This window comes from Callospermophilus lateralis, unplaced genomic scaffold, assembly GCF_048772815.1.
Source record: "Callospermophilus lateralis isolate mCalLat2 unplaced genomic scaffold, mCalLat2.hap1 Scaffold_96, whole genome shotgun sequence".
NCBI lineage: Eukaryota > Metazoa > Chordata > Mammalia > Rodentia > Sciuridae > Callospermophilus > Callospermophilus lateralis.
In genome coordinates this window covers 4,887,268-4,901,270 of record NW_027517776.1, presented here as the reverse complement: position 1 = coordinate 4,901,270, position 14,003 = coordinate 4,887,268, and positions in this window count along the sequence as shown.

The following is a 14,003-nucleotide window of genomic DNA, read 5'->3' as shown; positions in this document are numbered from 1 at the left end:
ATTCAAACAGGGTCTAGTGAGTAAGCTACAGTTTCATAGTCTAATCATTTCACATCCAAACATTCCTGAATTAACCCAGGAGCTTTTGAGGAACACCTCATATCTAAATAATAACATACCCTTGTTGAAATTTCTCTTTTGATATTAAAAAGCCTACTACTATTATTTACTGCTTTTTAAAATCTCATAAACTCCACTTAAAGTATCAGAATTGATTTTTCAAGAGTGTAGATCAAAATTCCAATCCTGTTAGTATTCAATACAAATAAACTAAAAATCTGGTAAAATGTACTCAAATTTTTAACAATTAGGGATAGAATTACAGATCAGTTCTATCATATTTATCAGCTTTTTATATCACTTTATTTATCTTTGTATGCTTGCATAATAAAATTAAGTCAACAACCATAATTCCTTAATTGTTCTTTATATAGGTCTATTTGTACTTTCATCATCAATGGAGTAAAAAAAAAACTTAGGGGATTATATGGAGCTTGAGAATAGGTATCATAGATAAATGTTGGGAATATTAGACTTTACTGGAGAACTCATTAAAGCCAATTTGTAATTATTCAATATATTTCTTTTGACTCCCTTGATGGACAATAAGTTGTTGAAAGTTTGTGAGGCAAAGCTTTTTCTTTTGGATTTAACATGACTATAACATAGATCATTGTTCCTGCTACGTTCCAGGAATTGTTTTACATTTTAACAATAGAGAAAAGTTCTCTGACTAGGTGGTAAAGAATGCTGGAGATGGAGGATGTTGACTTAGATTCAATAATAAAGGGGGAGGAAATTTCTGGAATAGAAACTGAAATAAAAACTTAAAATAATGAAAGGAGCCTTCATGTAAAATCTGGAGCATGTAAATCTAAGGAAAATGTTAAGACCAATGGTTTATAATTCATTCCCCTAGTTCAGTGAAGATAAAAAGAGTGCTTCAGTGGCAAAGACCTGGTGGCTTGGTGTATTAAAGAAACAGAGGAAGATTTGCGGTTCTAGAGAGAAAGAGAGAGAGAGAGAGAGAGAGAGAGAGAGAGAGAGAGAGAGTGAGCGCTGGGGCTGAAGCCTGTCCATATGGGAGCTTCTAGGCTATAGTAAAAATATTTAATTCTATGTATTAATTAGATTAATTAATGAGATTCCGATTAGTGGAGTTTAAGAAGAGGAGTGGCATAATCATATGCATGCTTTTTTTGAAAACAGATTATGTAAAGGAGAAGAAAAAGAGGAATCAGTGTGGAGACATGGACTATCATCTAAGAAGAATAATACAGTGTCGTTTTCATAGATCTCTGGAGAAAGATTGGTGTAACTGACTGATTTCAGCATTAGGATCAATGTGTTCAAGTATATTAGAAATGCCAATTTCTAAAGAAACTTTGTTCATATGGGACTAATAAGCACAATTTTCTGCTTCATTTATTGAAACATCTAGGACCTTGAAAAAAAAGAAGAAGAAGAAAAAAGATTAAAAAGTTCAGTGACAATGTCTTACAAGATTTAACAGGGTAAATTTTATGCTTTCATTGCCTCTGTCCTTGCTTCTGCACTGATTTATTTATGTGATGCTAAAAAATTTGGATTGAAAATATATGATCTACTCAGTGATTTCTTAAATGATGTCAAATATGGATATTTAATGAAATATGGAAGTTTTACCTAAAAGAAATGACTTAATTTTTTTTCAGGAAGTTTTGGTATCATTGGAGTGAGAGTACAATGATTTCATTTCAAATGATGTTAAACATAGTTGAAATATATCAAATTGTCAATTTTTTAATTTCTCTATGGTATTGATTTTGTGGACTTGGTTTTATAAACTCCTAAATCTTATTTATAGGCTATAAAATATTTTCAAAAGAACTAAGGTAAACACAGTCCTCAGGCTTATTTTCCCCCACTTAAAAAAATCACTTTGTGATATTTTTCATTCTTTTTCCCTTGACCTTGATTCGTCATTCCTGAGAATTAATGGAACTCGGTCAACGGAACTTTTCTCAATTCATATTTCACATTTCTCTACTTTGGGCTTCTTGACAATCACAGAAGTTGCATGATTTATTTGAAAGGGAAAAAAATGATCTCACACATGGCATACATAACTACATGTTGAAAAACAAAGCAAAAGAAAAAACCCAGAAAACAATGAAATATATAATAGATGGTGCTGATCAATGACAGTGAAGAATTATTGTAGGGAATTTCTGACCCATGTGGGACCAAGGCTTTGATTCAGGAAAAGGAGGTTGCTTGCTAGGATTTAAGTCTGCCAAAGTCTCTCCCAACCCTCCTCCATTCCACCTTTACAGTTTTAGTAATAAAGCTGGAAACAGGTTTTACAGAGCCAATCCAGCTTCATCAATACTCCAGTTAGAAACCTGAGGCCCAACAAGGTGGGGAATGCCATCTTTGACACTAGTATTCAGTGATATCTTTGGCGCAAAAACCTAGGTGTCCCATATATGCTGCAGGTGGTGTTAACTAACAATGGAAAGAAAATATGAATAACACTATTAACATGAAAGAAATCGATTGAGGTGCTTGTTAACCAACACATGTAGAGGGGTGAAAGAAACAGAATTAGTCCCCAAAAGAAGTTGACCTGCAATGTGGTCACAACAAAGGCCTCAGGCTCAGAACTTTGGGTCTAAGATGGCCTTGTAGAGATGGGTAAGGAGATCTGTTTGTACCTATATCCATCAGTCATTTGTTATAAACCAATCATTTTTGTGGGTGCTTGAACTCAGGGCACTTTACCATTGAGCCATATCTCCAGCTAATATTATTATTATTATTATTATTATTATTATTATTATTATTATTTAAAAATTTTGACACAGGGTCTCACTAAGTTGCTTAGAGTTTCACTAAGTTCCTGAGGCTGGCCTTGAAATTGCATATCTCCTGCCTCAGCCTCCCAAGGCACTGGGATTATAGGTATGCACTACCACACCTGGCCACAAGCCATTATTAAGACATGTGATGCAGCTCTGTGCAGTCAAAGGCAATCTCTTCAGAGGAGAAAATATTTCAGTTTTAATGTGGCTGAGGGTGACAACTGGATGCTGCTTCATGAGTCATTTAACTATGTGTCCTGATCCTTAGTTCCATGTTGTCAGGCTGCTGCATACCCTAGATGCACAATGTTGCACCAGCTTCTGATACAGATATATCCAATGAAGAGTCCCTTTTGCCTCCCGGTTCCTTTTAACTACTATTTTATGTTAAGACATATCTTGGAAGCTCCTTTTAGGTTTGTATTTGTTTGAATCTTGTCTAAAGAAGTTCTAAGTGACTCAGGCTTGCTAGTAGTTAACTAGGTGAGTGAGACCTGGGACAGTTCAAGTGTGGAGGAAGTGCTGAGGAACCTGAAATCCCCATGGACACTCAGAAATGAGGTGTGGTTGTAGGTGATTAGACTTCCCTGAAACACTAGAAAAGAGCAGTTCTGGCACAGATCAGTGATGTATCAGGTGATATAGGGATTCTGACTAGACTCTGAATGTGATGTTTAAGCAATGCCTCTTGCAAGAAGGGAGCAATGAGAAATGTGCAGAGGGATGCTACAATGAATTTTCAAGCAAGAGGGAGCAGAGGACAAAGACCCAAAGGAATAAAGAAACAAAGGGATCTCAAAAAAATAAACAAATAGACTAAAAAAAAAGTGAGACTAATGGTGGAGAAGAATGGGCTAAAGGGGAGAGGGCGGAATGGAAAATATTGGGGAACAAAATCTACCAAATTATGCTATGTCTATTTTTATATCACAGTGAATACTGCTCTTAAATATAGTATAATACACTAATTAAAATACTACTACTAATGATGATTATGATGATGATGATGATGACGACGATGATGATGATGATGATAGAAGAGAGGTCAGTAGAGTACAGCAAGCTGATAAGGGAGGAGGGAAGGGAAAGGGAAGATTCTAGGGATTATGATTGCTCAAATTATGTGTATGGGCAGATGTGGTATAATGAATCCCATTATGATATATAATTAATCTTATAGTCAGATTTTATTGCTGTGACCAAAATACCTGACAAGAACAACTTAGAGGATAAAGTTTATTTGGGGCTCACAGTTTCAGAGAGCTCAGTCCATAGACAGCTGATGCCATAGTGCTTGGCCCAAGCGAAGGCAGAACATCATGGCAGAAGGGGCATGGCGGAGGAAAGCAGCTCAGAACATGGTAACCAGGAACCAGAAAGGGCTCTGCTCACTTGGGACAAAATACAAACCCCAAAGGCATTTCCTCCAGTCACACCCTACCTGCAAAACAGTTATCACCCAGTTGATCAGTATTCTCGGATTAATTCACTGATTAGGTAATGGCTCTCATAATCTAATTTCATCTCTGAATATTCTTTTTTTTTTTTGCGGGGTGGGGGGGTAGAAGGGATTGAACTCGGGGACACTCTACCACTAAGCTATATCCCAGACCTAATTTATGTTTTATTTAGAGACAGGGTCTCACTGAGTTGCTTAAGGCCTCACTAAATTGCTGAGGCTGGCTTTGAACTCTTGATTCAATCTTCCTGCCTCCCCAGCTGAGCCGCAGGGATTATAGGCCTGCACCACTGAGCTGGCTCGTCTCTGAATATTATTGCATTATGGGGGCTGGGGATATAGCTTGGTAGGTAGAGTGCTTGTCTTGCATGCATAAGGTCCTGTGTTCAATCCCCAGTACCACTTCAAAAAAATAAACCTAAATACTCTTGCATTATCTCACACTTGAGCTTTTAGGGGTGCCTTATATCTAAACTATAAGAATTATAATGCACCCAGGTGTAGTGGTGCATGCCTGTAATTGTAGCAGCTTGAGAGGTTAAGGCAGGAGAATGAAGAATTCAAAGGCAGCTTCATCAATTTAGGGAGGCACTAAGCAACTCAGTGAGACCCTGTCTCTAAATAAAATATAAAATAGGGTTGGGGATGTGGCTCAGTGATTAAGTGTCCCTGGGTTCAATCTCTTGTACCAAAATAATAACAATAATAATAAGAACATAATAAAATAATATAATAATAATGTATCAATTATGACAAAAATATCATATTAATGTGAGATGTTCATAGTTGGTGACTGTGTATTGGGTATATGGGATCTCTGTACTATTTTCACATTTCCGAAAATCTAAAACTATTTTAAAACATAAAATGTATTACTTTAACAATTGATTGATGAAAATGTCTGTGGCATTGTAGGAAAAAAGTCAGAATATTACAATTATATGTGTAGTATCTAAACATCTAAAAACAAAAATAAGTACATATTAGAAAAAAATACAAAACAACAACATTTTGATAATAGATGTGTTTAGGTACTATAACTATGGTAATTTTCTCCCTCCATTTATGTGTTCCCCAATTTTTTTAATGATGTGTATTGATTTTATAATAAAAAAGAAGATATTTTATGGATCAAACAACTAAGAGGTGCATTTGTTCTAGATGCAAGGAAGTATAGAGTAGACACCTGACAGTGTCCCTTTGATAAAGCATATTTAAAGGAATATACAACACTGGAAAAGTCATTACAATAAAATCAAAGCAAGAATAAAATCAAAGGACAGCTATATTTGCAGCTAATGTCTATATTTAATAGTTACCTCATAGCACAATTTTCAGTTTCTATGATAGTTTCAGACTTACATCAGAATTCTATTTGTGATTACCCTTCATAACATAAATTATAGGTATCTGGTAAGTGTGTATAAATTCATCTTGAGGAACTGCATTCAATGATAACTGCTACAAGTTTCTAAAGTAAGAACACTATTTTCTTTATATGTTAACATTATATTTGTATAGATTTTATGTATATATTATTATTTACTTTAAAATGCATGTTCATATTCCTTACCTTCTATTGCTTATACATTGGCACAGATGTGAATCGGAGTTGTAATTGAAACCCTTCTTCAATAGTAGAATTCAGTATGCTGATAATCTTCTGATTATCTGAATATCTGTGATTTTATAGAACTGTGTTATTTTGAAATGATTATAAACAGCATAAGAAATCTTACAAGCATAGCAATTTTTACAATAGGGATTCCCTATAAGCTATGAGATACTCATCATAAAATTTAGAAAAGTAAACATTTTACATTTTAATTAGATACCCCATGTAAAGTATGCATGACTATAATACTGCACCCTGAATAAATATAAGAAAGTAAATGTACATAACCATAGACTGCTTGATGATTTCCAGTGAGCACAAATTCTTTTTATTTGCTTAAAAATGATTGATGACTAGGACACATGAATAGTCAAGGCATGAATGAAATCATATTTAAGTACAATGTTGAGTGAAAACTATCTAATTCATCTTTATTAATTTTTTACATCTTTTTTACAAAGTGAATATCCAAAATCTCTCAGCTCAAGTTTACCCCCCAAGCTTTAGAAGCTCATGCATGTTTTTAAATCAATGTGTGATTATCTCCATTAAAACCATTTCAACATAATTATTTTAAATGTGATTTTTTTTCCTGGACAAATTCATTTTATCACCCAGTGTATTGCCTTAATAATGTAATAATGAGCATCATCCTTGCTGCAATCAACCAGACGGTGTGGTGTGCTCTTTTTAATCAAAGATGTTGCAAATGAGAAAATTAGATATCAAGTAAGAAAATGGATTGTTTTCATTATAAAGCTAGCATCAACACTAATTAGATTGTGTATATACAATTCATATCAAAGCATAGGAATTCACATCATAAAACTCAGCAGTAACTAGCTGACCTTTCAGTCTGTTTTTCAGCAGTCCAACTATGACCTTTCCAGATTGCACTGCTGAACTTGCAGAATGCCACTGATTGCCACATAAGTGTATGTAATGAGAGCAGCTACTGGGACGCCATAAACTGTTTTCCCAGCCAGGGATGACAACCTCTTAAAAGCATTGAAAGCTATAATGAAAACAATTCTGTTTACTTGTAGGAAGCAAGACTTGCTTGATGAGACTAATCAATTTTCTCATTTGATAGAAATTTTAATTGAAGACAACATCTAAAGGTGAAAATATTGTTCAACTAACTGCTTCTCTTGCCATTCTGTCATATTAATTGGGATTGTCCTAATATTTTCATTGTTGAATTCACTTGACAGAATCACTAAATTACATTAAAGTTGCTTAAGCATGAATTTTGTGAGAGGCAATCTTTTTAAATTTAAGCAGTATGTAGCAAGCATGAAACTGATATATTAGAAGGATGATTTCACAATTCTTTAACAATGCAATATAATATCTACCTCCATCTACCAATGAGGTGTGAAATTTACCTCATACTCATATCACTAATATGGGTAATTTGTTTTGAAGCAAATATTTACTCTGAAGATGCTATAGAATATTTGTTATTCATTTTCCACTATGTTTTCTTGTTGCCCATGAGAAGGAGTATGGTATTTCAGCTTCTTTAATGCAGGCTCACTTGTATAATTAACAGCACCCTTCAGTCAAAAGATTATCAATGAATGGAGTTTCAAGAATGTTAAAAAGTAAAAGCAATATTTAGAAAAAAAATAGCTTCTATACCCTCTACCTTATCACCATTCCTTTAATACACTGGGTCACTTTCTGAAAATGTAAGCTTTCTTATGGAATCTTCTCCAAGTGCTGTTGCCTAATGCTTAAACTCGTTGGAAAGAAAATGGGACAAAGTTTCTCATTTTGAGGGTCTAGCATGTCGGTATGATATGTTTTGTTGCTTACCTTCTACCCATACACTCAAGAGAAAAACTTGGGAGTCTTGGGAGAGTCTATTTGTGCTTTTATTAATAAGTCCTGTATCATTTACCTCTAAAATATTTTTTCAAGCATTCCTGGCATATTCTATTTTACATGTTTTTTTTTTCATAGATAGCCTTCACATTGCAATTCCAGCTTCTTCACACTGCCATTAAATGACCTGCCTGAAATTTATACCTATAATGTAGCAATATTTTGAAAATTCATAATTGTTTCTCATATAATGCCAATAGGTATAATTAAACTCTATGTCATGTCCTCCAGTAACCTCTGTCATCTGACTCCCTGGGCCTCCACAGTGTACTTTCATTCTATAGTCTTCCCTATCAAATATACCATTTAGAAATTGAACATATAGCTTTCTATTGCTTGACTTCATGCTTCCTCCATATCCTCTGGTCTGATGAAATTGCCCAAACAACCTGCTGTAAGTTTCAATGTGCCTCTTTCTTTCAAGGCAATCTGCTTTGAGCCCTTGCCCTTTACTGAATTGGATATTTTCCCTGTGTTATAAGGCATCTGGTGTTTCCCTCTATCATGGCCCTTATTACAGAGAACTGTTTGTTTCCCTCAATAGTAGTTTTCTTAAAATGAGGGCTATATCTCATTCATCTTTACATTCCTTTCTACTTAGCCTGTAACCTGACATATACTAGGTACTCATTAAATGCCCATGCATTTAATGAGTACCTAGTATATGTCATTTCAATTGGAGAATAATTCATTTTGATCTATACTCTTTAGTTAAAATATCATTTCAGAATGACAGCTTAAACATCTCATAATTAATCATAAACATTTTACAAATGGGTCATGATTCTTAATAGGGATCATAACAGTCCACTTTCTCTGTTACCTATGTAAAACTAATGAAATGAAAAAGCCCAAACACATGTCAGTTCAGCCTAGTTGAAGTATCAGTCCTCCTGTTGCCCAGAGACCTGATGTCCACCATAGAGGAACCAGGGGCCTCTGCTACTGTGGTTCTTAAAAAGTTTAGTCTCCCCAAATTTTTAACTCTGACTCCCCATCTCAGTCTGATCATGGCATTACCTGACTGATGGAACATGAGATCATGTGAATTAATGTGGGCTGAGGGGAGACTGGGAAATGTCATTTCCATCAATAGCCTCCATAGTGTGGGCATGCAAGATGGAAGACAAAGAGTGTTGAGTGAGACAACTTACAATATCTGTTCACTCTTATTTTTTTTTCTGATCCTATAGAAATCAATTTAACTATGTTCAATTGTTTCCTCTGGGATCTCACATACTAAAAGAAACAATGACAGAATTCCAAAATGATTAAGTAATGTTCTTTATAATGTTTTCTACTACCCCATGTTGTTGATTATGGGTAACTAAAAACCTTCATCTTCAGCTATTTCTCAAACCTTTACCTACTATTCATCTATGCACTGTTGAGAGCCACAGCCAAGTTAGGATGGCACCTGGCATTTTGCCAGAAGAAGTGGGTGGGAGGTAACGGCAGTGAGCCATTGGGATGATGGTGATTAAGTTAAGCTGTGTATAATTATTGGGATGGTGACTGATTGCTGTAACTGGATGATGCTGGATTGGGGCAAGCTGTGTATTCAGGTGTGTATGTGGACCTCTGCTGTCCGGCAATGGGGCAGCTCCTGCTGCCTCGGGTGCCTGCTACTTTTGAGTTCTCGCGGAGTTTCCGTGGAGTTCTAGAGAGTTCCTGTTGGGTTCGGGCAATAAAGTAGTTCCTGTTTGAACCTACAAGTGGCTCCTGATCTCCCGGTTATTTTGTGCCCAGCCAGACTGCGGCAATGCACAAGATTAGTTTGTGTAGTTTGGTTGACTTCAAGAATGCAACTGGGCTTCAAAAGGGCATTGTATCCCTAAATTTCCAAAGCTTCTGAAAATCTTGGCTGAATGAGTATGAATCACCTTCAGCATCTTCTCAAGCCTATAAAGTTAATTTCAGGTCTTCTGAGAAATCCAAATGTCTCTTGAGACTCAGGCATTTAAGAGAATCATTCATTTCCTTCCAAAACCTTGTGGTAAGATGTCACTGGGGCTGCTCATGCTCCTGCGAGCTTGCTGAGTTGCATGAAGTGAACATCGTGGGAGCAGTTAGAGATACTGACTCATTTCTGATTCTTTAGAATGTTTCCCATAATTCATTTTCTTCTGGGTATTAATGATATCTGTAAGAAACAGTGGCCTTTCCTAAAGAGAAGAAGGTCACTTAGTCTTTCTGCTAATTTAGAAGAGATTTCCACTTAGTCTGAGGTAGGTGTATGAGAGAAACGACCCAATAATAAAGATTGCTACTGCTTGAATTGTCCTGTGTCTCTGCTCATAGATCTTTCTTATAGAAGATGGTTAAAATCACTATATACAATATTATACATGTGTGCGTGCACACACGTGCGGGCACATGTGTTGAAGCAACCCCTGAAGAGGCGTTAAGATGGGGAAAAATATGATAAACCAGCCAGGAAAGAATAGTGTTAATTTGTTAGTGCACATTTGCAAAGTATATCCACGCATGTCATTTAAACACAGAATTCTTTTAGGAAGTTTAAGACTATAGTAGAGTTGGTGTATAAATGTGCCTTACTATAAATCCTATTCAAGTGCCTGTGAGTTCAAATGAAAATTATCATCTGTGGACTTCATTTGGTAATTAATTACATGTAATCTTATATCACTCCCATTGGTGGTGGTTTTGAATTATTATTTAAATCATTTATTGATGTTTAATTTTTCACCTGTTTATTTCTATTTATCTTATTTTTGCAAACAGATTATGATCTTTAAATACAGGGGCAGAATTGTTTGTTTGTTTGTTTGTTTGTTTAGTTGTATCCCTGCTGCAGTCTGGCTGGGCACAAGTCACGAGCCACTGAAGCAGGAACAAACTTTATTTCTGAACTCCACCAGCACACTCCACATATGCTCCCAGGAAACTCCCCTGAACGCCACAGGGCTCCTCCAGGAACCAGCAACCGGAAATATCCCTTCTCTGGCACTTCCCCAACCAATGTGAACTCTTCAGGAATCCCTGCTCAACTGGAGAGCTCAACTGGAACTCAACGGGAACTCCATGAGACCTCGCTGGCGTCACCTCTCAACCACTACTTCTGGCAAAAATGCCATGCGTCATCCTGACTCGGCTGTGGCCCTCAACATATCCCCATACTGCCTGACCCAATTATTTGGAATTTGGGTGAGAACTCAATAAATATTTACTAATGGGTCTTTTTATTACAGCTTTCATTTCTTCAATGCTCTTAGACTGAATTGTGGAAGAGCAGAAAATGTTTTACCTTCCGAGTTGCCTTTGAGAATCTTGTCCTGTTTTCATCTGCTTCTTCAATTTTCCTGCAAGATAACTGTGGCCTTGAGTTTTTCTTTTTATGTGCATTGAAACACTAAAATATATTATATTATATCTATAAATGTCCCATGCAGAAATAGTTAAAAATACCAAATTTTTAACACTATTTCTGCATGAAACATTTATGAATTGTTTTAATTATTTGATACTTTAAATTATTTTATACTTTTCTGCATTTTCCAAGCCTCCATGATTATTATGCATTAATTTTATAATTATAAAAAGTATCTTATATTATTTTTTAAAAATAATAAATGATCTTCCTAACAGTGCCAGTTGTTTTACGAAGACAACATTATCAACTTAGTCTCTGTCTTTCATGGATATTAATTTCATATAATTTGTACTTGTCTTTTATGTAGGCACAGTGATTATGCTTCCTTAAAGGTAGATACAGAATTTGACATTGTTGTGCAATAGACCACTTGGCCTTTTTTTGACATTAACTATCTAATTAGATCAGATCATTTTCTACCTCACTGAGAACATTCATAAAATCCTGTTCACTATTTAGGTCAGAATTTTATTTAAATGCAAAGTCATTGTATAAAATCCCATTATTTATTCTGGTATAATCTTTATACGCACACTCTCTCTCACACACACACATACACACAAACACATACTCACAGTATAACCCGCCGATTTAATGATGTTTATTTATTCTTGTCTTGCAAAAATTGAATAGCTTCTGGAATAGTAAGAAAACACATTAAAAATTGTTTTAGATGTAGACGGAAACAATACCTTTATTTTATTTATTTATTTTTTTATGTGGTGCTGAGGATCTTACTCAGTGCCTTCCTCACACCATGCAACCTCTGCACCACTGAGCTACACTGCCAGCTTGGAAAACACAATATTTGTTCTTTACCTTTTCACAACATTTCTTCCTTAAGTCTTTGCATATGTTAAATAAGGAGGTGATTCTGAGTGTTCCCAGAACTCAAAATAGTGAAAGATGTACATAACATTCATCTCTTGCCTTGAGGAGTTTCTAGTCTTATTTATGAAATATTTAGATAAAAAAGTCAGATATGTATATAATAATATTTGGTATTATCAGAGAGGATTATACAAGGTAACATATAAGGAAAAAAATCACAGAAAAGAGGCAAAAGACAGGTACAAAGAGTTCTTCAAGGAGTCAAGACAGATTTATTGCTGAAGGTTACTTAAACATTTATTGGTTAGAGAGTAGGCAGGCTAGACAGCAATCCAGGACAGTTAATACATTCACTGTTTCACAAAATTCTATTGATTCTTTTATAGTACTTTCCTTTCTGTTCTCCTACTTGAGTGATGATTTACTTCTGACTTTATTTAAAAAGATTATTTTTTTTCTAGCAATTGACAAATATCTACAAATGTTTTTCTCTTCACCTCAACATATTGTTTTAATTTTTAATTTACTCTTTCTCTAATCTTATTAGTTTCAAAAGAAGAGATGTTTGCCTTTTGCAATGTTTACATCTAGTAGGAGTTTTAAATCCTATTGCCTGGTCTTGAACCTTCTCTCCATCTGTCTAAGTGTTATCTGTCCTTCACTGAGCTTCTCTCTGGTAACTTTGTTCTTTTCTATAATGCTATGATGCACTAATGACATTTTTCCATGTATGGAGAAATAAGTATTGCTCAAGAGAGATAAGATCAAAATGGAGTAACACTGGATCAGGGCACTTGAAAGGAATGGAGAGGCCATTGTTATTCAGATTTCAGATGTGACCTCAGTTAGGATTTGAACTGAGCTGAACTGGGCTGCAAAGATGCCCGCACAAGATATGAGCTGATCTTTGGACTGGGCCAAATAATCTTTTCTGGAAACATAATTTCCTGAACCTCTGCTGAACATCTTCATCAAAACTATCCAAGCAATGAGACTGCATTTTCTCGCAAGATATCTTGAACTAGCACCACTCCTAATTCCTGGGTAACAAGTAGGTAGTGTCCAGCTCCTTTCAGATTTAAAGTTATAAATACAGCTGCTGTTTTGTAAAACCGTATGGCACATTTTCAAGACTTCTTTGAATCTGTTTTTTCCTGATTCCAATCTCAATTAATCCTAAATAAATGTAATTTTCTTTGTTCTTAATTGTTGATTTTACTCTTCTGTTTCATCTCCTCTGCTAGACTGTTGATTCCTTTAGGATCAGAGTTATATTTAACTTATCCATTTAATATCAATAGACTGTATGTGATATCTTCTCCTTAAATATTTAATTGCATGAATATATGTGTATTTAATTTTTTGGGTCTTTTCCTGTTAATTGCAATTTGCATAATTCTGCATATGTAACTATTTCTATTACAAACTGGGAAACTGAAACTTAGAATAGTTATATAATTTTCTCAGGATTGAAAAGGGGTGAGCATAAAAGAATTTAAATTCATGCTTTAACCTAAATCTGTAGCCTATTTTATATTATTATATGGATTTCTTCATATCTCTTTGATATTTACTCTCAGATCAGACCTCATATTTGTTGAGCAACAAATTGCTTATTTGACTATCTCAACCTTATTTAATCATAGTTCTCAAGATAGATATATAGAATTTGTTAATACTTATGGAGTCATTTTCTAACTACTCTTAAGAGTGATAACACTCAAACCAATTATACATATTCCCCCCTCCTTGTGTGAGATTTTATTATTTATTTTTTGTAACTGGGAAGGAGTTGGACAAATTTTGGAGAATAGTTAAGGAAGGTATTCAGTCAGTTTCTGGTTGGGCTTGGTGAACTTTATGTCACTTATCATGGGATATGAGTGAAAAATAAAATAATCTAGGAGAGAACTCACAAGACATTGGATATAGGCAAAGAAGCTAAGGGTCCTATTGACAAAGTGTGGCAAG